This window comes from Pseudophryne corroboree, chromosome 3 (genome assembly GCF_028390025.1).
Source record: "Pseudophryne corroboree isolate aPseCor3 chromosome 3, aPseCor3.hap2, whole genome shotgun sequence".
NCBI lineage: Eukaryota > Metazoa > Chordata > Amphibia > Anura > Myobatrachidae > Pseudophryne > Pseudophryne corroboree.
In genome coordinates, this window is record NC_086446.1 from 411,578,472 (window position 1) to 411,602,455 (window position 23,984).

Sequence of the window (23,984 nt, forward strand, 5' to 3'; positions counted from 1 at the left end):
TCCCCTTCTCTCACAGCCGCCGCTCACGGCAGCGTCCACCCGGCTCCAGCAAGCGAGGTCTCCCCATCTCACTCGACTTTTTTTTAAAGTCGAACTGAGATGGTCGAAAAGGGGGCCAAAACCTGTTGGCAGCTATTCCGCCGATCCACCTTTTTTTTCGACAAGTCGAATTCATCGACTTGTCAAAAAATTTGGGGTTATATTGAATAGGTTGAATCTCGATTCGACCTTAAAAAGTCGAAAACTGCCGTCTTTTCGACAGACGGCAGCTTTCGACTTCAATTGAATATACCCCTAAGTGTGCACACTTGTTTTTTTACAAACGATCTGAACAATGAACGATCTGCTCTGCAGGGATTTAGCTGCATGCATGGACGATTGACGACCCACTTCAAATGAGCACGGGTGCACACATCGTTCGCTGTGTATACTCTAGATGATTTGAATGATAGATCGTTCAAAACCGTCATTATCGCTCAAACTGCTGGAAAAAAAATCTTCTAGTGTGTATGGGCCTTAAGGACAATATTTAATTGTTTATCCCTCCAGATCTCAAATCTAAAGAGACGGGAGATGGGGGGGCAACATTCAATTGTTTCCTTTTATCGCGCTAATTGCACCTGGAGAGGTCGGGTTTAGCTGTGTAAAGTAGCTAAACCCGACCAAAGTAATGTGCGCGGCGTGAAGAATCCCGATTGAACGCTCAACTGGGTTACTTTTCGCTCATTTAAGCTCGCCACCCCCAGGGGGTGCAAGCTGAAATGCCGGCATCGGCAGCTGCTCATGCCCGAACGGAGCTACAATTGAATAGCTCTGTTGGGCATCATCTACTGGCTGCTGGCAATACAAACAATTGAACTGTGCCCTAAAAGAGGAAATTAGGACACTGGGTTGATGTTAAGCTTTTTTACACTTTAAGCTGGTTGGTTTGCCTATAGCTAGCCTTAAAACAGTAGGTCCATAACTAGGGGTGTGCCAGCGATGCCACTGCAGGGCACGGAGGGTAACACCGCCGCTGCTCGCCTAAGGTCCTATGCAGCCAGAATCTCTGCTGCAGTGCTGCAAGGACGCATCAGATGTGCACATTGTAGCCCTTACAGCCCACTTGGGCATCTGGAGGATGTTCTGGGCATTGCTGTAATTCCCGTAGATGGTGACCCTGCCAATCTGTAGGACATCATGAGCTAAGGCGGCATGGCTGGCACAGAGTGCTAGGAGATCCAGTTATGGTGCTGCACAACAGCACTCTAGTGGCTACAGAATCACTTAGGCAAACAGTAGGTGTGGCTGAGTCACCCAACATGTACAAAATTCTTGCTTCAGCACTGGAAGAGTTAAAGTCCAGTGCTGCGGTAACAAATGCAATAAACCACAGGGTAGTGCACTGATGATGTAAAGACGTATTTTAAACTTTTGCTAAATAAATTTACATCTATTTTTAAGTGGTGGATAACTACAGTGTCTAAGGGTTTACACCTTGGCACGGTGCGCTATGTGCGCAAACATTTTAAATGCATTTAATATAGAAATTTGCTATCTAAAAATTACTTTTTTTAAATGTAAATGCTTACCCTGGCGGTGTAGTGGATGAGCTGCAAGAACATACATCGCTTGTACAGTACATCGTGCAATAATATGCTAATGCTTGAGGAGGCGTCTTGTGTAAATAGGCACCTCCTGCATGTTTCTCTGATCTGCTGCTGCATCCCAGAATGCAGCACTGGGTCATCTGCATGACCAGCAGCCATCTGAGTAATCCTAAGGTTGCAACCACGACCAGTACACCGGTCCAACGTGCCCCCATATTCTGAAACGCTGGCTGTGCCCACCCCTTCCTCGTCCCCGAATGGCTGCATCCTATCAATCAGACTGCAGCTTAGGGGGCACTGTATCCGAATACGCAGGAGCTTTTTTGTCCTCTTTTGTCAAACCCATCTTTAGTTACCTGCAACAAAAAGAGTGTTGTAACTTTTGAACCACAACTGCTATTTCAAATCTGTTTGCAGAAATACACTTTTCATCAAATTCTGATGTTGCTTGACATGCTACACGACCCCCTTTCCATTTAAAAAAACTGACTTAGATTCAAGATGGCCGATTTCAAAATGGCACCCATGTTCTGTTCATACCCTAAAAGATAGCCCACCTCACTCATACCTTACTGGAGTATTCAGACCAGAAGTATTTTGGATATCGTATTTTTTAATATTTTGGAATAACTGCATACCATAATGAGATATCATGGTGGTGGGACCCAAGTCTAAGCACAGAATACATTTATGTTTTATGTACACCTTATACACACAGCCTGAAGGTAATTTTAGACAATAGTTTTAATAATTTTGTTCATTAAACAAAGTTTGTGTACATTCACACAATTAATTTATGTTTCATATACACCTTATACACACAGCCTGAAGGCGATTTAATACAATATTTTTAATAACTGTGTATTAAACAAAGTTTGTGTACATTGAGTGATCAGAAAACAAAGGTTTCACTATCTCACTCTCACTCAAAAAATTTCGTATTTCGGAATATTTGGATATGGGATACTCAACCTGTATAATATATATATATATATATATATATATATATATATATATGTTATGTAATGTATTTGTAAATGCCTAGATCTCTCAAGGAAAACAGTACAGAGGCAGTCAATGAATTAAATCCACATAATTTAGGAACCACAGCTAGTGTTGAAATGGGGATGTTACTTGGAACCTCTGGATATCTGGAAACAGCTGTCTCCGATGGTGAAATATATATCTGAAATTAAAATAAGATAAATCAGTGTATGTACAGTATGTATGTATGTATGTATGTATGTATGCATGCATGCTGCTGGTTATGTACTCACCACCCATATAGTTGAGCAAATCCTCTAATCTTTGGCTATTTAGAACAGCCAGCTTTCCCGATAATTAAATGTAGATTCAGAGTACATTTGGAGACACATTTCTGTAATGCTGGTTATGTACTCACTATCCAAATAGAACAGCAGATCTTCTAGTCTTTAACAGCTGTAGATGGATTTTACAATCACAGTTCATTCATTCATTCCCTGAAAGCGGTCTAAAGCTGTACAGGCAATAATATGCACATACTGGGCCAGATTTAGTTGCACGCAAAGTGCAGACGGCCACAACAGCCGTATTTACACCCCAACGATAATGTGGGTGTCAGCACGCCTTAATAACTAAATTCACACCACACACTAGGCCTGACTCAGATGTGGTTAGAGGTGCTATCGCTGCTTATATGGAAGCAGCAGCGATAGCACTATTATGTTAATGCAGGCGCCTCTTGCTTGCATTATAAACCGTGCAGCGCCGGCTCATCAGCAACACCATCATCCGCCTCCGCGATTCATGGGGGTCACACAAGCAAGCCTCCACAGATGTTTTCGGGGAATAAGCCTCAAATATTTAATGATAAATGAGCTCCATAGAGGGGTTGGCTTAACTGGCTCCCAAGGACATTAAGTATGAAAACGATACAGGTGTGTTTGTTTCACCTATTTAAGGAACATATGGATGGAAACCTTTGATGAAGTTATAATAACCTATTACAAAACATGTTTGAGGAAATCAGTATTCTCATGAGTATCTGTCCTCTTCATGAGCACATTTATTGGTAACACTGGATATGCTTTTGACTACTATCTGCAGAGGCGTAACAAGGGCAGGGCACGCAGCGCTAGTGCCCTGGGTGCCGTCGTGGCAGGTGTGTGTGGGGGTTGAGCCTCAAGCCAGGACAGTGTACTCCCCGTCAGAGTAGCCTTCCCTCAATCTTATCGGCAGCAGTAGCAGGCTGACAGGCGGTATCACCTCCTCCCCCTACCCCCCTCGGTGTCCATAGTAACGCCTAGGTCCCCTTGCGGCCCCAGCGCTGGTTGAGTGTTAATAGTGACTTCTTGGACTTCATGTGGCATAAACAGGTGTGAACTGGGCTGCCGGGGAGCCTGGATATTCAGTGGTGGGCCCAGCTGGCTCAGAACCCCACCCCCTAACACGTGTGGATGAGGCTTGCTTTGCAGCTAATTTTTACAAATTATTATGGAGTTTCTTCAATACTGTTACAGGACTCAAAAGTCGCTTTACGTACATCAAAACTAGGTACATTGTACAAAGGCATTAGAATTACAGTAGATTAAAAAAGAGAGATAATTAATACAAACTAAACCTAGAGAGCACAATAAGCATATTGGGGAGTAGGCGCAGACATTTAAGGTAATAACTGGTATGGGTTATATACTTCAGCCATGAAAGGTACCAGGTGAGGCAGCCATGTTGGGTGCACTACGTAGGATTACCCTGGATGGAGTAGGTCATGCCCAGACGAAATACAAAATGAGTGGTCGCAGCGTCCTAACGCTAGGAGTAGGGTCCCAGCATAACCGGTCAGGCCCACGTATTTTTCATCCCATGCACGAGCATACCAGGTGAGACAGCCATGTTGTGCGCACAATTAAGGTTATACTGTGGGAGATTGATTACAGAGGACTGAATTATATTACCATCAAGTACTGGTATCTACTTTTTCTCATGATAGAGCTTTTCAACTGGATCAAAGGAGCCTCAGTTTTTACCAAGTTAATTCTCTGGATGGGCACCTTGAGTATCTCGTTACATCCTTTGGCTTATGGTTCTCCTGTAGTCCAAACTGCATGGAGAACAATTCAAAGTCAAACATTTTCTGGATTCTTGACTCTCAAGGACATCTGAAATACTTTATTGACTAGAAAAAAAAATGGTCCTGACGAAAGGTTCTGGGGAAAGCCAGGGCTAATGCTACTAACGTTCATGCTACTCTTTTAGTAAAATATTCTTCACTAGTTTCAGAAGAAAGTAATTGTGAAACATGCAATATCACAAGAGAGCGTATCTATTTGAGTATCGCAGAATACTCATGTGGGAGCAGCTATAAGTATATAGATATCAGTATATCAATTCTATTACATAAATTGGGTGACCAACAGCTTTATTTTGTGCCTTATATCAGAGCGCCTGATTTGATAATTTTAGGAGTCATAATTATCAAGCACTATAGTTTCAGAAGAAGCCTCTAGTTGGGTGTCCAGTGGCCACCTTTAAGAGGTGAGGAGGTTACTATAACATGCTGGATGCAATTTATGCAGTCTGGAGTAGAAAATTCTTTGTCCGGAAGCTCTGCAATCCAGTTTATACGGGCCATATTCTTGGTTTCTCTTCCAGGAAGCCACTGGCAAATCCACTTCTGGAAACCGGTCCTAGCCAATCATTGGCGCTTGTGGGTTTTGGAACCCCTTTGTTCTGGCAGTCTTTCCCATAACTTCTTCCACCCTTCTTGTATTTAATCTTCTATCTCCTGAGTCTCTAGCTTTCTGGTATTCCTTAGTCTCCAACCTTCTCCTAGTGTTCCCTGGCTTACAGCTTGGTCCAATGTCTCCAGTTTCAGTCCTTCTTGTGGTGCCTCGCACAATTGCCTTTGTTCACAGTCTCAGGGGTATATGCAATTGCGGTCGAATTCCGGCTGGAATTCGACCGTTTTTGGATTTGACACAATTCGACAGTCGAATCCCGGCCGCTGGCACCCGAGTTCGACATATTCAATAAAAAATGGATTAGACCGTCCCGCTGTTGAAAAACAGACCAATTGACGATAGTGTGCGCCCTTGATTCGACATCATGGACGGCACAAAAGTGTTCAATAATCTTGAAAAAAAAATGCGTGGGGTCCCCCCTCCTAAGCATAACCAGCCTCGGGCTCTATGAGCCGGTCCTGGTTGTAAAAATACAGGGGGGAAAATGACAGGGGATCCCCCGTATTTTAACAACCAGCACCGGGCTCTGTGCCTGGTCCTGGTGCCAAAAATACGGGGGACAAAACACGTAGGGGTCCGCCGTATTTTTCACACCAGCACCGGGCTCCACTAGTCAGAGAGATAATGCCACAGCCGGGGGACACTTTTATATAGGTCCCTGCGGCCCTGGCATTAATTCACTAACTAGTCACCCCTGGCCGGGGTACCCTGGAGGAGTGGGAACCCCTTAAATCAAGGGGTCCCCCCATCCAGCTACCCAAGGGCCAGGGGTGAAGCCCGTGGCTGTCCCCCCCATCCAAGGGCGGCGGATGGGAGGCTGATAGCCTTGTGTCAAAAAAAAAAAGAATATTGGTGGTCAATCCGAGTTGTTCGCTCGGTAATTTTCTTCGCATCGCAGCGATTTTCCGCTAATTGCGCATGCACAATGTTCGCACTGCGACTGCGCCAAGTAAATTTGCTAAGAAGTTTGGATTTTACTCACGGCATTACGAGGTTTTTTCTTCGTTCTGGTGATCGTAATGTGATTGACAGGAAGTGGGTGTTTCTGGGCGGAAACTGGCCGTTTTATGGGAGTGTGTGAAAAAACGCTACCGTTTCTGGGAAAAACGCGGGAGTGGCTGGAGAAACGGAGGAGTGTCTGGGCGAACGCTGGGTGTGTTTGTGACGTCAAACCAGGAACGAAACTGACTGAACTGATCGCAGTGGCAGAGTAAGTCCCGAGCTACTCAGAAACTGCAAAGAAATTTCTATTCGCAATTTTGAGAATCTTTCGTTCGCAATTTTGCTAAGCTAAGATTCACTCCCAGTAGGCGGCGGCTTAGCGTGTGCAATGCTGCTAAAAGCAGCTTGCGAGCGAACAACTCGGAATGAGGGCCATTGTTTTTTGTAGCAGAACTACAAGTCCCAGCAAGCCTCCCCCGCAAGCTGGTACTTGGCGAACCACAAGTACCAGCATGCGGGGGGGAAACGGGCCCGCTGGTACCTGTAGTTCTAGTACAAAAAAAATACCCAACTAAAAACAGTACACACACACCGTGACAGTATAACTTTATTACATACATGCACACCAACATACACACATACTTACCTATGTTGACACGAAGTGTCGGTCCCCTTCTCCACGTAGAATCCACGGGGTACCTGTAAATAAAATTATACTCACAACAATCCAGTGTAGATCGGTCCTTTTCTTTGTTTGTAATCCACGTACTTGGCAAAATAAAAAAACAGAAAACACGGACCACGCACTGAAAGGGGTCCCATGTTTACACATGGGACCCCTTACCCCGACTGCCGGGACCCCCCGTGACTGCTGTCACAGAGGGTCCCTTCAGCCAATCAGGGAGCACCACGTCGTCTGAGCTGTCATACGGCGCACTCGAGATACACTGTAGCGCATAGGCGCTCCATTGTATCCAATGGTGGGAGCTTTGCGGTCAGCGGTTGACCGCGACGGTGACCCCACATAACCTGTTTTTATTTGGGACTTGTAGTTCTGCTACAAAAAACAATATTCTTTTTTTTGACACAAGGCTATCAGCCTCCTATCCGCCGCCCTTGGATGGGGGGGGGGGGAACGACACAGCCTAGGGCTTCACCCCTGGCCCTTGGGTGGCTGGAGGTGGGACCCCTTGATTTAAGGGGTCCCCACTCCTCCAGGGTACCCTGACCAGGGGTGACTGGTTAGTGATTTAATGCCAGGGCCGCAAGGACCTATATAAAAGTGTCCCCCGGCTGTGGCATTATCTCTCTGACTAGTGGAGCTCGGTGCTAGTGTGAAAAATACGGCTGACCCCTACATGTTTTGTCCCCCGTATTTTTGGCACCAGGACCAGGCGCAGAGCCCGGTGCTGGTTGTTAAAATATGGGGGATCCCCTGTAATTTTCCCCCTGTATTTTTACAACCAGGACCGGCTCAAAGAGCTTGAGGCTGGTTATGCTTAGGAGGGGGGACCCCATGCATTTTTTTTCTGAAATTTTAACCCATTCCCACTGAAAAATATGCACTGATCTCTCCATATTATTTTAGTCAGTAAAAAAAAAAAAAGAATTTACTCACCGGTAATTCTATTTCTCGTAGTCCGTAGTGGATGCTGGGTACTCCGTAAGGACCATGGGGAATAGACGGGCTCCGCAGGAGACTGGGCACTCTTTAAAGAAAGATTAGGTACTACATCTGGTGTGCACTGGCTCCTCCCTCTATGCCCCTCCTCCAGACCTCAGTTAGGGAAACTGTGCCCGGAAGAGCTGACATTACTAGGAAAGGATTTGGAATCCAGGGTAAGACTCGTACCAGCCACACCAATCACACCGTACAACTTGTGATAACTATACCCAGTTAACAGTATGAACAACAGCTGAGCCTCATTAAACAGATGGCTCAGAACAATGACCCTATAGTTAAGCAATAACTATATACAAGTATTGCAGAAGTCCGCACTTGGGACGGGCTCCCAGCATCAACTACGGACTACGAGAAATAGAATTACCGGTGAGTAAATTCTTATTTTCTCTGACGTCCTAGTGGATGCTGGGTACTCCGTAAGGACCATGGGGATTATACCAAAGCTCCCAAACGGGCGGGAGAGTGCGGATGACTCTGCAGCACCGAATGAGCAAACTCAAGGTCCTCCTCAGCCAGGGTATCAAACTTGTAGAATTTTGCAAACGTGTTTGATCCCGACCAGGTAGCAGCTCGGCAAAGTTGTAAAGCCGAGACCCCTCGGGCAGCCGCCCAAGAAGAGCCCACCTTCCTCGTGGAATGGGCTTTGACTGATTTAGGATGCGGCAGTCCAGCCGCAGAATGTGCAAGTTTAATCGTGCTACAGATCCAGCGAGCAATAGTCTGCTTAGAAGCAGGAGCACCCAGCTTGTTGGGTGCATGGAGGATAAACAGCGAGTCAGTTTTTCTGACTCTAGCTGTCCTGGAAACATAGATTTTCAGGGCCCGGACTACGTCCAGCAACTTGGAAGCCTCCAAGTCCAGAGTAGCTGCAGGCACCACAATAGGTTGGTTCAAATGAAACGCTGATACCACCTTAGGGAGAAATTGGGGACGAGTCCTCAATTCTGCCCTGTCCATATGGAAGATCAGATAGGGGCTTTTACATGACAAAGCCGCCAATTCTGACACACGCCTAGCCGAAGCCAAGGCCAAAAGCATGACCACTTTCCACGTGAGATATTTCAACTCAACGGTCTGAAGTGGCTCAAACCAATGTGATTTTAGGAAATCCAACACAAGGTTGAGATCCCAAGGTGCCACTGGGGGCACAAAAGGGGGCTGAATATGCAGCACTCCCTTAACAAACGTCTGAACTTCAGGCAGTGAAGCCAGTTCTTTTTGAAAGAAAATAGACAGGGCCGAAATCTGGACTTTTATGGATCCCAATTTTAGGCCCATAGTCACTCCTGACTGTAGGAAGTGCAGAAATCGACCCAGCTGAAATTCCTCTGTTGGGGCCTTCATAGCCTCACACCAAGCAACATATTTTCGCCATATGCGGTGATAATGTTTTGCTGTCACATCCTTCCTAGCTTTTATCAGCGTAGGAATGACTTCAACCGGAATGCCCTTTTCCATCAGGATCCGGCGTTCAACCGCCATGCCGTCAAACGCATCCGCGGTAAGTCTTGGAACAGACAGGGCCCCTGCTGTAGCAGGTCCTATCGGAGCGGCAGAGGCCAAGGGTCCTCTGAGATCATTTCTTGTAGTTCCGGGTACCAAGTTCTTCTTAGCCAATCCGGAACGATGAGTATAGTTCTTACTCCTCTCTTTCTTATTATCCTCAGTACCTTTGGTATGAGATGAAGAGGAGGGAACACATAAACCGACTGGTACACCCACGGTGTCACTAGAGCGTCCACAGCTATCGCCTGAGGGTCCCTTGACCTGGCGCAATATCTTTTTAGCTTTTTGTTGAGGCGGGACGCCATCATGTCCACCTGTGGCCTTTCCCAACGATTTACAATCAGCTGGAAGACTTCTGGATGAAGTCCCCACTCTCCTGGGTGGAGGTCGTGCCTGCTGAGTAAGTCTGCTTCCCAGTTGTCCACTCCTGGAATGAACACTGCTGACAGTGCTATCACGTGATTCTCCGCCCATCGGAGAATCCTTGTGGCTTCTGCCATTGCCATCCTGCTTCTTGTGCCGCCCTGTCGGTTTACATGGGCGACCGCCGTGATGTTGTCTGACTTAATCAGCACCGGCTGGTTTTGAAGAAGGGGTTTTGCTTGACTTAGGGCATTGTAAATGGCCCTTAGTTCCAGAATATTTATGTGTAGGGAAGTCTCCTGACTCGACCATTGTCCTTGGAAGTTTCTTCCCTGAGTGACTGCCCCCCAACCTCGGAGGCTTGCATCCGTGGTCACCAGGACCCAGTCCTGTATGCCGAATCTGCGGCCCTCGAGAAGATGAGCACTCTGCAGCCACCACAGCAGAGACACCCTGGCCCTCGGGGACATGGTGATCAGCCGATGCATCTGAAGATGCGATCCGGACCACTTGTCTAACAGATCCCACTGAAAGATCCTTGCATGGAACCTGCCGAAGGGAATTGCTTCGTAAGAAGCTACCATCTTTCCCAGGACTCGCGTGCAGTGATGCACCGACACCTGTTTTGGTTTCAGGAGGTCTCTGACCAGAGATGACAACTCCTTGGCCTTCTCCTCCGGGAGAAACACCTTCTTCTGTTCTGTGTCCAGAATCATACCCAAGAACAGCAGACGCGTCGTAGGAACCAGCTGCGACTTTGGGATATTCAGAATCCAGCCGTGCTGTTGCAGCACTTCCTGAGATAGTGCTACTCCGACCAACAACTGCTCCATGGACCTCGCCTTTATAAGGAGATCGTCCAAGTACGGGATAATTATAACTCCCTTCTTTCGAAGGAGTATCATCATTTCGGCCATTACCTTGGTAAATACCCTCGGTGCCGTGGACAGACCAAACGGCAACGTCTGGAATTGGTAATGGCAGTCCTGTACCACAAATCGGAGGTACTCCTGGTGAGGTGGGTAAATGGGGACATGTAGGTAAGCATCCTTGATGTCCAGTGATACCATATAATCCCCCTCTTCCAGGCTTGCAATAACCGCCCTGAGCGATTCCATTTTGAACTTGAACTTCCTTATATAAGTGTTCAAGGATTTCAAATTTAGAATGGGTCTCACCGAACCGTCTGGTTTCGGTACCACAAACATTGTGGAATAGTAACCCCGTCCCTGTTGAAGGAGGGGAACTTTGATTATCACCTGCTGGAGGTACAGCTTGTGATTTGCCGCCAGTACTACCTCCCTGTCCTTGGGAGTAGCTGGCAAGGCTAATTTGAGGTAACGGCGAGGGGGAGACGTCTCGAACTCTAGCTTGTATCCCTGAGATACCACTTGTAGAACCCAGAGATCCACCTGTGAGCGAACCCACTGGTCGCTGAAGTTCCGGAGACGGGCCCCCACCGCACCTGGCTCCACCTGTGGAGCCCCAGCGTCATGCGGTGGACTTAGTGGAAGCAGGGGAGGATTTTTGTACCTGGGAACTGGCTGTCTGGTGCAGCTTTTTCCCTCTACCCCTGCCTCTGGGCAGAAAGGACGCGCCTCTAACCCGCTTGCCTTTCTGAGGCCGAAAGGACTGTACTTGATAATACGGTGCTTTCTTAGGCTGTGAGGGAACCTGAGGTAAAAAAGTCGACTTCCCAGCTGTTGCTGTGGATACGAGGTCCGAGAGACCGTCCCCAAACAATTCCTCACCCTTATAAGGCAAAACTTCCATGTGCCTTTTAGAATCAGCATCACCTGTCCACTGCCGAGTCCATAATACTCTCCTGGCACAAATGGACATTGCATTAATTCTAGATGCCAGCCGGCAAATGTCCCTCTGTGCATCCCTCATATATAAGACTACGTCTTTAATATGCTCTATGGTTAGCAAAATAGTGTCCCTGTCAAGGGAATCAATGTTATCAGACAGGGAATCAGACCATGCTGCTGCAGCACTACACATCCATGCTGAAGCAATAGCAGGTCTCAGTATAGTACCTGAGTGTGTATACACAGACTTCAGGATAGCCTCCTGCTTTCTATCTGCAGGCTCCTTTAAGGCGGCCGTATCCTGAGACGGCAGTGCCACCTTTTTTGATAAGCGTGTGAGCGCCTTGTCCACCCTAGGGGATGTCTCCCAGCGTAACCTATCCGTTGGCGGGAAAGGGTACACCATTAGTAACCGCTTAGAAATCACTAGTTTCTTATCTGGGGAACCCCACACGCTTCTTCACACAATTAATTTAACTCATCAGATGGGGGAAAAGTCACTGGCTGCTTTTTCTCCCCAAACATAATACCCTTTTTTGTGGTAACCGGGTTAATGTCAGAAATGTGCAACACATTTTTCATTGCCGTAATCATGCATCGGATGGCCCTTGTGGATTGTACATTTGTCTCATCCTCGTCGACACTGGAGTCAGACTCCGTGTCGACATCTGTGTCTGCCATCTAAGGTAGCGGGCGTTTTTGAGCCCCTGATGGCCTCTGAGATGCCTGGGCAGGCGCGGGCTGAGATGCCGGCTGTCCCAAAGCTGCGTCATCGAACCTTTTATGCAAGGAGTTGACACTGTCGGTTAATACCTTCCACATATCCATCCACTCTGGTGTCGGCCCCGCAGGGGGCGACATCACACTTATCGGCACCTGCTCCGCCTCCACGTAAGCGTCCTCATCAAACATGTCGACACAGCCGTACCGACACACCGCACACACACACAGGGAATGCTCTGACGGAGGACAGGACCCCACAAAGTCCTTTGGGGAGACAGAGAGAGAGTATGCCAGCACACACCAGAGCGCTATATAACAAAGGGATTTACACTATACACAAAGTGAATTTTCCCCCAATAGCTGCTTATATCACAATTTGCGCCTAAATTTATGTGCCCCCCCTCTCTTTTTGACCCTTTCTGTAGTGTATACTGCAGGGGAGAGCCTGGGGAGCGTCCTTCCAGCCGAGCTGTGAAGAGAAAATGGCGCTGGCTGTGCCGAGGAAGATAGCCCCGCCCCTTCAGCGGCGGGCTTCTCCCGCTTTTTTAATAATAATTATGGCGGGGGATTAGGCACATAATAAGAATTTACTCACCGGTAATTCTATTTCTCATAGTCCGTAGTGGATGCTGGGGACTCCGTAAGGACCATGGGGATTAGCGGCTCCGTAGGAGACTGGGCACAACTATAAAGAAAGCTTTTAGACTACTGGTGTGCACTGGCTCCTCCCACTAAGACCCTCCTCCAGACCTCAGTTAGGATACTGTGCCCGGAAGAGCTGACACAATTAGGAAGGATTTTGAATCCCGGGTAAGACTCATACCAGCCACACCAATCACACCGTATAACTCGTGATACAATACCCAGTTAACAGCATGATAACAACTGAGCCTCTCAACAGATAGCTCAACAAAAACCCTTTAGTTAAGCAATAACTATATACAAGTATTGCAGACAATCCGCACTTGGGACAGGCGCCCAGCATCCACTACGGACTATGAGAAATAGAATTACCGGTGAGTAAATTCTTATTTTCTCTAACGTCCTAAGTGGATGCTGGGGACTCCGTAAGGACCATGGGGATTATACCAAAGCTCCCAAACGGGCGGGAGAGTGCGGATGACTCTGCAGCACCGAATGAGAGAACTCAAGGTCCTCCTCAGCCAGGGTATCAAATTTGTCGAATTTTGCAAACGTGTTTGCCCCTGACCAAGTTGCAGCTCGGCAAAGTTGAAGAGCCGAGACCCCTCGGGCAGCCGCCCAAGAAGAGCCCACTTTCCTTGTGGAATGGGCTTTCACTGATTTAGGATGCGGCAGTCCAGTCGCAGAATGTGCAAGCTGAATCGTACTACAGATCCAGCGAGCAATAGTCTGCTTAGAAGCAGGTGCACCCAACTTGTTGGGCGCATACAGGATAAAGAGCGAGTCAGTCTTCCTGACTCCAGCCGTCCTGGAAACATAGATTTTCAGGGCCCTGACTACATCCAACCACTTGGAAGCCTCCAAGTCATTTGTAGCCGCAGGCACCACGATAGGTTGGTTCAGATGAAAAGCTGATACCACTTTGGGGAGAAACTGGGGACGAGTCCTCAATTCTGCCCTATCCATAAGGAAAATCAGATAAGGGCTTTTACATGACAAAGCCGCCAATTCTGATACACGCCTGGCCGAAGCCAAGGCCAACAACATGACCACTTTCCACGTGAGATATTTCAAATCCACGGTTTTCAGTGGCTCAAACCAATGTGACTTTAGGAAATCCAACACCACGTTGAGATCCCAAGGTGCCACTGGAGGCACAAAAGGGGGCTGAATATGCAGCACTCCCTTAACAAAAGTCTGAACTTCAGGTGGTGAAGCCAATTCTCTCTGGAAGAAAATCGATAGAGCCGAAATCTGGACCTTAATGGAACCCAATTTAAGGCCCATAGTCACCCCTGACTGTAGGAAGTGCAGGAATCGGCCCAGCTGAAATTCTTCCGTTGGAGCCTTCCTGGCCTCACACCACGCAACATATTTTCGCCATATGCGGTGATAATGGTTTGCGGTTACTTCTTTCCTAGCTTTTATCAGCGTAGGAATGACTTCCTCCGGAATGCCCTTTTCCTTCAGGATCCGGTGTTCAACCGCCATGCCGTCAAACGCAGCCGCGGTAAGTCTTGGAACAGACAGGGCCCCTGCTGCAGCAGGTCCTGTCTGAGCGGAAGAGGCCATGGGTCCTCTGACATCATTTCTTGAAGTTCCGGGTACCAAGCTCTTCTTGGCCAATCCGGAACAATGAGTATAGTTCTTACTCCTCTTCTCCTTATTATCCTCAGTACCTTTGGTATGAGAGGAAGAGGAGGGAACACATAAACCGATCGGTACACCCACGGTGTTACCAGAGCGTCCACAGCTATCGCCTGCGGGTCTCTCGACCTGGCGCAATATTTTTCTAGCTTTTTGTTTAGGCGGGACGTCATCATGTCCACCTGTGGTTTTTCCCACTGGTTTACAATCATTTGAAAGACTTCTGGATGAAGTCCCCACTCTCCCGGGTGGAGGTCGTGCCTGCTGAGGAAGTCTGCTTCCCAGTTGTCCACTCCCGGAATGAACACTGCTGACAGTGCTAACACGTGATTTTCCGCCCATCGGAGAATCCTTGTGGCTTCTGCCATCGCCGTCCTGCTTCTCGTGCCGCCCTGTCGATTGACATGGGCGACCGCCGTGATGTTGTCTGACTGGATCAGTACCGGCTGATTTTGAAGCAGGGGTTTTGCCTGACTTAGGGCATTGTAAATGGCCCTTAGTTCCAGAATATTTATGTGCAGGGAAGTCTCCTGACTTGACCATAGTCCTTGGAAGTTTCTTCCCTGTGTGACTGCTCCCCAGCCTCGAAGGCTGGCATCCGTGGTCACCAGGACCCAGTCCTGCATGCCGAATCTGCGGCCCTCCTGAAGATGAGCACTCTGCAGCCACCACAGCAGAGACACCCTTGTCCTTGGAGACAGGGTTATCAGACGATGCATCTGAAGATGCGATCCGGACCACTTGTCCAACAGGTCCCACTGAAAAGTTCTTGCATGAAACCTGCCGAATGGAATCGCTTCGTAGGAAGCTACCATTTTTCCCAGGATCCGCGTGCAATGATGCACCGACACCTGTTTTGGTTTTAGGAGGCCTCTGACTAGAGATGACAGCTCCTTGGCCTTTTCCTCCGGGAGAAACACTTTTCTCTGTTCTGTGTCCAGAACCATCCCTAGGAACTGCAGGCGTGTCGTAGGGACCAGCTGTGACTTTGGAATGTTTAGAATCCAGCCGTGCTGTTGTAGCACTTCCCGAGATAGTGCTACCCCTACCAACAACTGCTCTCTGGACCTCGCCTTTAGCAGGAGATCGTCCAAGTACGGGATAATTAAAACTCCCTTCCTTCGAAGGAGTATCATCATTTCCGCCATTACCTTGGTAAAGACCCTCGGAGCCGTGGAGAGACCGAACGGCAACGTCTGGAATTGGTAATGACAATCTTGTACCACAAACCTGAGGCACTCCTGGTGAGGATGGTAAATGGGGACATGTAGGTAAGCATCCTTGATGTCCAGCGATACCATATAATCTCCCTCGTCCAGGCTTGCACTAACCGCCCTGAGCGATTCCATCTTGAACTTGATTTTTTTTATATATGTAAAGAAATAGAGACCTAGGCGCTAAAGTACAGACGTGCGGTGGAAACAATAATAAAAAAAAAACAAAAACAAAAAACACTCTTTTAACCCTTTTAAGAGTAGCAGCTCATAATACAAGATTAGTGTATGGTGTACACATAAATAAAAATAGGTAGTGGAGAAAACAAGCGCTAATGAGTGTAGTGACAATTATAACGGAAATAATCAGGTGGGTTAGAATACTAAAATATTAATATGGCCTTGGGCACTTATCTGGTGAACAAGAACTTCCAGCCGATGTTCATCATTTTAGGATTAACATGTAAAAAGAAGAAACAGCAAACATAGTGTGTATCGTTCATAGATTAAAATAATGCCTTTCGCAATATAGGGCACGGACTTAGGGAACTAGCTTATTCCCAATAAAATGTAATCCGTAAAATCACAACATAAAATACAGATTTAATGAACAATCAGATAAAAATGGCTAGACAACACACGTACAAGATTTAAAATCATAAAAGCTTATCTGTCCATTATGGGAATAGGGAGGTCAGCAACAAACTGTCCCAGGGAGACAAGATAGCCAAAAGTTAAGCGTACAAGATAAAAGAGTTCAAACGCTTATCTGTCCATCAAGGGGAGTTTCAGCAGCAAACAGTCCCAACGCGTTTCGTCCTTCAAGGTGTGGACTTCTTCAAGGGGATCAAGAAAATGTGCTCAAACAGCTCTATTTAAACCATCCAGCAGGAAGCTGTACTTGTCAGTTCTTGATGACATCACTTCCTGTATTGTTACTGATGCAGCATAAAGAACCCTCTGTCAGGGTCTTGTCTCCCTGGGACAGTTTGTTGCTGACCTCCCTATTCCTTAGAGGAAGCGGGGGAGGACTTTTGCTCCTGGGAACTGGCTGTATGCTGCAGCTTTTTCCCTCTACCTCTGCCTCTGGGCAGAAAGGACGCACCTTTAACCCGCTTGCCCTTATTGGGCCGAAAGGACTGTACCTGATAATACGGTGCTTTCTTTGGCTGTGAGGGAACATGGGGTAAAAATGTAGACTTCCCAGCTGTTGCTGTGGAAACGAGGTCCGAGAGACCATCCCCGAACAACTCCTCACCCTTATAAGGCAAAACTTCCATGTGCCTTTTAGAATCTGCATCTCCAGTCCACTGCCGAGTCCATAATCCTCTCCTGGCAGAAATGGACATTGCACTTATTTTGGATGCCAGCCGGCAAATATCCCTCTGTGCATCCCTCATGTATAAGAGTGCGTCTTTAATATGCTCTACGGTTAGCAATATAGTGTCCCTGTCTAGGGTATCAATATTTTCCGACAGGGAACCTGACCACGCAGCTGCAGCACTGCACATCCATGCTGACGCAATAGCTGGTCTCAGTATAACACCCGTGTGTGTATATATAGACTTCAGGATAGCCTCCTGCTTTCTATCAGCAGATTCCTTCAGGGCGGCCGTATCCGGAGACGGTAGTGCCACCTTCTTTGACAAGCGTGTGAGCGCTTTATCCACCCTAGGGGATATTTCCCAACGTGACCTATCCTCTGGCGGGAAAGGGTACGCCATTTGTAACCTCTTAGAAATTACCATTTTCTTATCGGGGGAAGTGTTCACACACTTCATTTAATTCCTCAGATGGAGGAAAAACAACTGGTAGTTTTTTCTCTCCAAACATAATACCCTTTTTTGTGGTACCTGGGGTAACATCAGAAATGTGCAACACATTTTTCATTGCCTCAATCATGTAATGTGTGGCCCTATTGGAAGTTACATTTGTCTCATCGTCGTCGACACTGGAGTCAGTATCCGTGTCGACATCTGTGTCTGCCATCTGAGGTAGCGGGCGTTTTAGAGCCCCTGATGGCTTTTGAGACGCCTGGGCAGGCACAGGCTGAGAAGCCGGCTGTCCCATATTTGGTATATCGTCAAACCTTTTATGCAAGGAGTCGACACTGTCGCGTAATTCCTTCCACAGAACCATCCACTCAGGTGTCGACCCCGCAGGGGGTAACATCACATTTATCGGCATTTGCTCCGCCTCCACATACGCCTCCTCCTCAAACATGTCGACACAGCCGTACAGACACACCGCAAACACACAGGGAATGCTCTGACAGAGGACAGGACCCCACAAAGCCCTTTGGGGAGACAGAGAGAGAGTATGCCAGCACACACCAGAGCGCTATATAACACAGGGATCCCACTATAATGAGTGTTTTTCCCTTATAGCTGCTTATTATATATATATATATATATATATATATATATATACTGCGCCTAAATTTAGTGCCCCCCCCCTCTCTTTTTTACCCTTATGTAGCTTGTCACAATGCAGGGGAGAGCCAGGGAGCGTCCTTCCAGCGGAGCTGTGAGGGAAAAATGGCGCCAGTGTGCTGAGGGAGATAGCCCCGCCCCTTTTTCGGCGGACTTCTCCCGCTTTTTCTGGAATTCTGGCAGGGGTATTTTTACACCTATATAGCCTTCCTGACTATATATGGTGTAGATTTGCCAGCCAAGGTGTCTTATATTGCCCTCAGGGCGCCCCCCCCCCAGCGCCCTGCACCCATCAGTGACCGGAGTGTGAGGTGTACATGAGGAGCAATGGCGCACAGCTGCAGTGCTGTGCGCTACGTTGTTGAAGACAGAAGTCTTCTGCCGCTGATTTTCCGGAACATCTTCTTGCTTCTGGTTCTGTAAGGGGGCCGGCGGCGCGGCTCCGGGAACGAACACCAAGGTCGGGTCCTGCGGTCGATCCCTCTGGAGCTAATGGTGTCCAGTAGCCTAAGAAGCCCAAACTACCACCAGTTAGGTAGGTTCGCTTCTTCTCCCCTTAGTCCCTCGCTGCAGTGAGTCTGTTGCCAGCAGATCTCACTGTAAAATAAAAAACCTAAAATATACTTTCTTTCTAGGAGCTCAGGAGAGCCCCTAGTGTGCATCCAGCTCAGCCGGGCACAAGAATCTAACTGAGGTCTGTAGGAGGGTCATAGTGGGAGGAGCCAGTGCACACCAGGTAGTCCTAAAGCTTTCTTTTAGTTGTGCCCAGTCTCCTGTGGAGCCGCTATTCCCCATGGTCCTTACGGAGTCCCAGCATCCACTTAGGACGTCAGAGAAAGCAAAGGTTTTCCTACTTCACTGGTTGCATGGACCCCAAACACTTCATGTTTTCCAGGTCACCCAGCAGGTGCACATGTATATTCATTACTCACTGACATTTGCAGCTAATTATTACACTTTTAATTCTGTGAGACCAGTAAAACATGAACAGTTTGGGGTCCTGACGACTGAGGGGTTTATGTAATAAGGGGTCTATTTACTAAGCCATGGATGGAGATAAAGTGGACGGAGATAAAGTACTGGTCAATCAGCTCCTAACTGCCATGTCAGAGGCTGGGTTTGAAAAATGACAATTAGGAGCTGTTTGGCTGGTACTTTATCTCCGTCCACTTTATCTCCCCCCAAGGCTTAGTAAATAGACCCCTTAGCTTTGGAGAGAAATAAAGTGGACAGAGATAAAGTACCAGCCAACCAGCTCCAAACTGTCATTTTTCAAACCCAGCCTGTAACATGGCAGTTAGGAGATGATTGGCTGGTATGTTATCTCTTTCCAAGGCTTAGTACATAAACCCAGAGTTTGAGAACCTATATTCTACTACACTAATATGCAACAGAACGGGTTCACTACGATATGCCGGCGGTCGGGCTTCTGGCGACCAGCATACCGGCGCCGGGAGCCCGACCGCCGGCTTACCGACAGTGTGGCGAGCGCAAATGAGCCCCTTGCGGGCTCGCTGCGCTTGCCACGCTACGGGCACGGTATTCTCCCTCCAGGGGGGTCGTGGACCCCCACGAGGGAGAATAAGTGCCGGTATGCCGGCTGTCGGGATCCCGGCGCCGGTATACTGTGCGCCGGGATCCCGTCAGTCGGCATACTGAAGACCACCCCAACAGAACATCACACTAATTTAATAAAATCCCTTTTGATAGCTTTGGTCCTACTATAGTAATAATGAGTGTACCACACTGCCCTCTGGTGGGAAGTGGACTTATTTGTGACTAAAGGGGTAATTCCAAGTTGATCGCAGCAGGAAATTTTTTAGCAGTTGGCCAAAACCATGTGCACTGCAGGTGTGGCAGATATAACATGTGCAGAAAGAGTTAGATTTGGGTGGGTTATTTTATTTCTGTGCAGGGTAAATACTGGCTGCTTTATTTTTACACTGCAAATTAGATTGCATATTGAACACACCACACCCAAATCTAACTCTCTCTGCACATGTTATATCTGCCTCCCCTGCAGTGCACATGGTTTTGCCCAATTGCTAACAGAATTCCTGCTGCGATCAACTTGGAATTACCCCCTAAATGCAAAGTGAGTAGAATGACCGTTTGCCTGCATGCTCGCAAATAGGCCACACATACAGATACCATGATGAGAAGGGGCAGCTTAAATAGTAACGACATGTTCATGCAACTATGTCTTATGCAGAGCTGCAGAAACACCTGTCATTAGGCATCTCACAATTGAGATTTTGCCCACGTTGCCCCCCTTCACTGAAACGAGATCCCCGACCCTGCATAGCTGCAACCTCGAGCTGAAAATTCACATGTTCATCAAAACCATATCCCTCCACCACTGATACCCCTTTTCCACTAGCTAGCACGGGTCGCAGCCGGGAGCCTGACACGGCTGCGACCCGTGCTAGAGCCCCCTTTTACACTGCGCTCACCAACCCGGCATATTGCCAGGTTGGTGATGCTGCTGGTGATGCGGCAGGGGTGGCTCTGAGAGATCACATGATCTCCCAGCGCCGCCCTTCCACACACTGTGAACGGGAGCCATGTCGCATCTACATGGCTTCCGTTTACACTGCACAGCTTACCGGGTTGAACTCGTGTTCAACCCGGTAAGCTACCCAGGTAGGATTCCCGAATCACTTGATCCGGGAATTTGCAGGGAGGGCCGTTTTCACTAGAAAAAAAACACGGGTAAATGCGCGCCCCAGCGCATTTACCTGTGTTTTTACTTTTTAGAGCTAGTGGAAAAGGGGTATCAACCTTGTCTCCAGGTTACTAACTCCACCCTCCTACCTCCGTTATCTCTACCTCACCTATCTCCTGCCCTGAGGTCCCTATCCACATGCCCGCCCCTCAGGTTATCTGTCAGTTTCCCCTAGATTGTAAACTCCTCAGAGCATGACTTTCCTTCCTCCTGTTCACACAGCCCCCTTCTCTAACACTTCAATGGCTGCCTTCACCTACTCCATGACTGTTTAGCCCGGAATTCCTCTCTTTTAGTTAATCTTCTCCTGCCATCACTATTGGAGACAGGTTCCACCCTTCGCCGATTACTTCCTCCCTCACCTTGCTTCCCAGCTGTATTGTGTACTGAGAATTGTGGTGATAATTGTTACCTGTGCCAGAGCCGGCCCTAGGCATAGGCAACCTAGGCAATTGCCTAGGGCATTTGGAATGCTTAGGGGCGCAATCAGCTTCTGCTGATTAAACGGATATGCAGCATGCCTATATTCTGTGTGTGACTGCAGATCTATCTGCATATGAAATGCTACATTACAGTGTATTCCTGGAAATCACTGTAATGTAGCATTCCGTATGCAGACACAGCCACAGTCGCATACAGAATATAGGCATGTCGCATATCATTTTAATTAGTAGAAGCTGCTTGTGTGTCCAAGTCACATAGCAATGTAAATAAGATGCATTTTCGGCAAAAAAAGGTTCCAGGTGTTAGCAGAGCTGGCCGGGAGCTGCCAGCTGACTCACGCCAATCATCTCCTGCTTCATGGTGTATTGAGACAAGATGTATGAGAGCACATCTGAATCCAAGCAGAGGCAGAGGTCACAGTGTTAGCGGCCGGGTGAGTGCTGTGTGCGGGTGGGTTGGTTGTGCAATAGTGTTCGGCATATGTGTAAGGGGCACTATGTGTGCCATGTGTATAAATGCATTAATGATGTGAAACGTGTAAGATGCACTGTGTGTGTCATTATGTGTATAAGGGCATTAATAACGTGCGGCATAATGTGTAAGGCGCATTATGTTTATAAGGACATTAATAATGTGTCTCATATGTGTAAGTGGCATTACTGTGTAGTATTATGTGTATAAAGGCATTATTGTGTGGCATTATGTGTATAAGGTGCTCTACCGTGTTGCGTAACATATAGAAAGGGCACTACTGTGTGGTCTAATGTGAATAAAGAGCAATTTGGTGTGGTGTAATGTGAATATGGGGCAATTCAGTGTGATGTAATGTGAATAAGGGGCACTATCGCATAATGTAATGTGAATAAAGTTAATGTGAATAAATGTAGCTATGCCCCTTCCCAGCAAGAACATGCCCCTTTTTGGGCTGCACACTGGAATGTGGGCACTGTTCCTATTTAAAATATAGCGGGTAGGAGCACCAAAATGAGAACTGCTATGGGTAAGGGGTGATGGTGCTGGGAAAAAGGGTGCAGGGTCAGAGGCGGAACCAGCGGCGGTGCTAGGGGGCACCAGCCAAAATCTTGCTTAGGGTATCATATTGTCAAAGGTCGGCTCTGACCTGTGCTCTGTTTATGTCTTGGTTACTGTAATGTTATGCAATGTTCTGTGTACCCTGTACTGTCCTACTGTTGCCATACTTTATATGTACGGCGCAGTGGACCACTTGTGGTGTCTTATAAATAACATAAAAATAATAATAATAGGCGTATCATTTACAAGTGCCTGAGGGTTGGTGGAATCATCCAGGCTACGGTTCAGCACAAATCATAGCAGTGGTTTAAAACTAAAAAGGAAGAAGAACAGCATGCCAGCTTAACCTCACCCCCTTACACCAGTGTTCATAGCCTGCATTGGTAGAGGCAAAAATGGGAAAATTAAAGAGAGTGATGTCCCCCCAATAGCAGCTACCAGCACTAGGTTATAAGCTGGGCTGGGGACTTCTAGTAAGGGACCCTACAGCGTGGAATTCCCCTGAAATTATGTCCTGCAGCCCTTTGATTACACAGCTCAGATCTAAATTCCCTTGAGGAAACGGACTTACAAAAAAAAAAAAAAAAAAAAGGATTTTAATTACAGACCAGTAAATCCTTTTCTCGTAGTCCGTAGGGGATACTGGGAATCAATTTAGAACCATGGGGTATAGATGGGTCCACTAGGAGCCATGGGCACTATAGAAGTTTGATAAGGTGTGCTGGCTCCTCCCTCTATGCCCCTCCCACCAGACTCAGTCCAGGAAACTGTGCCCGAGGAGACGGACATACTTTGAGAGAAGGATATAGAAAAGGAAAGTGGTGAGATTTCGAACCAGCACAGCCAGAACAAGCGGAAAGCCATGCTAACCAAAACTTGTAAACAGGAACAGTAGCAGCTGAACCAAACAACAATGCTTAAACAAGTAACAGTGCAGGAATAACAAAGCACCAGGCGGTCGCCCAGTATCCCTAAGGATGAGAAAAGGAGTGGTGAGCACTGGGCGGGGGGCACTGTATCGGGCACTGCGGGGGGCACTATTTGTGTATCTGTCACTGATGGGGGCATAATTTGTTTGTCTGGCAATGCTGGGGGCAAATTTGTGTGTCTGGCACTACGCAGAGGGGCACTGTTTGTAGTTGTAAGGCCACACCCGCTTGTGTGAGGCCACACCCACTTTCGCAAGCACACGTGCGCACTGGGGGGGGGGGGCGCTCTTTCAGAGGTTTTATCTTCCGAAAGTAGCTCACACCCTAATTAAGGTTGGAGACCACTATCCTAGGGAATACTGGGATTCCATTTAGTACCATGGGGAAGTACCAAAGCTCCCAAACTGGATGGGAGATTCCTGCAGAAGTGATTGACCAAACTATAGGTCCTCAGATGCCATAGTATCAAACTTTTAAAACTTAGCAAACGTGATGGAATCTGACCAAGTAACTGCTCGTCAAAGCTGTAAAGCTGAGACACCACGGGAAGCCGCCCAAGAAGAACACACCGACCTAGTA

The 23,984-nt window shown here is 47.6% G+C and overlaps 1 long non-coding RNA gene across 1 annotated transcript in view; it reads right to left on the reverse strand.

Moving 5' to 3' along the window:
• Positions 1-281: 281 nt before the first annotated feature.
• The window catches only part of LOC135055772 (uncharacterized), a 50,483-nt gene continuing 26,780 nt past the window's right edge, over positions 282-23,984 (reverse strand). Inside the window, exon 3 of the long non-coding RNA XR_010243808.1 lies at positions 282-1,945. This is a non-coding gene — a long non-coding RNA (uncharacterized LOC135055772). The remainder of the gene's footprint in view (positions 1,946-23,984) is intronic.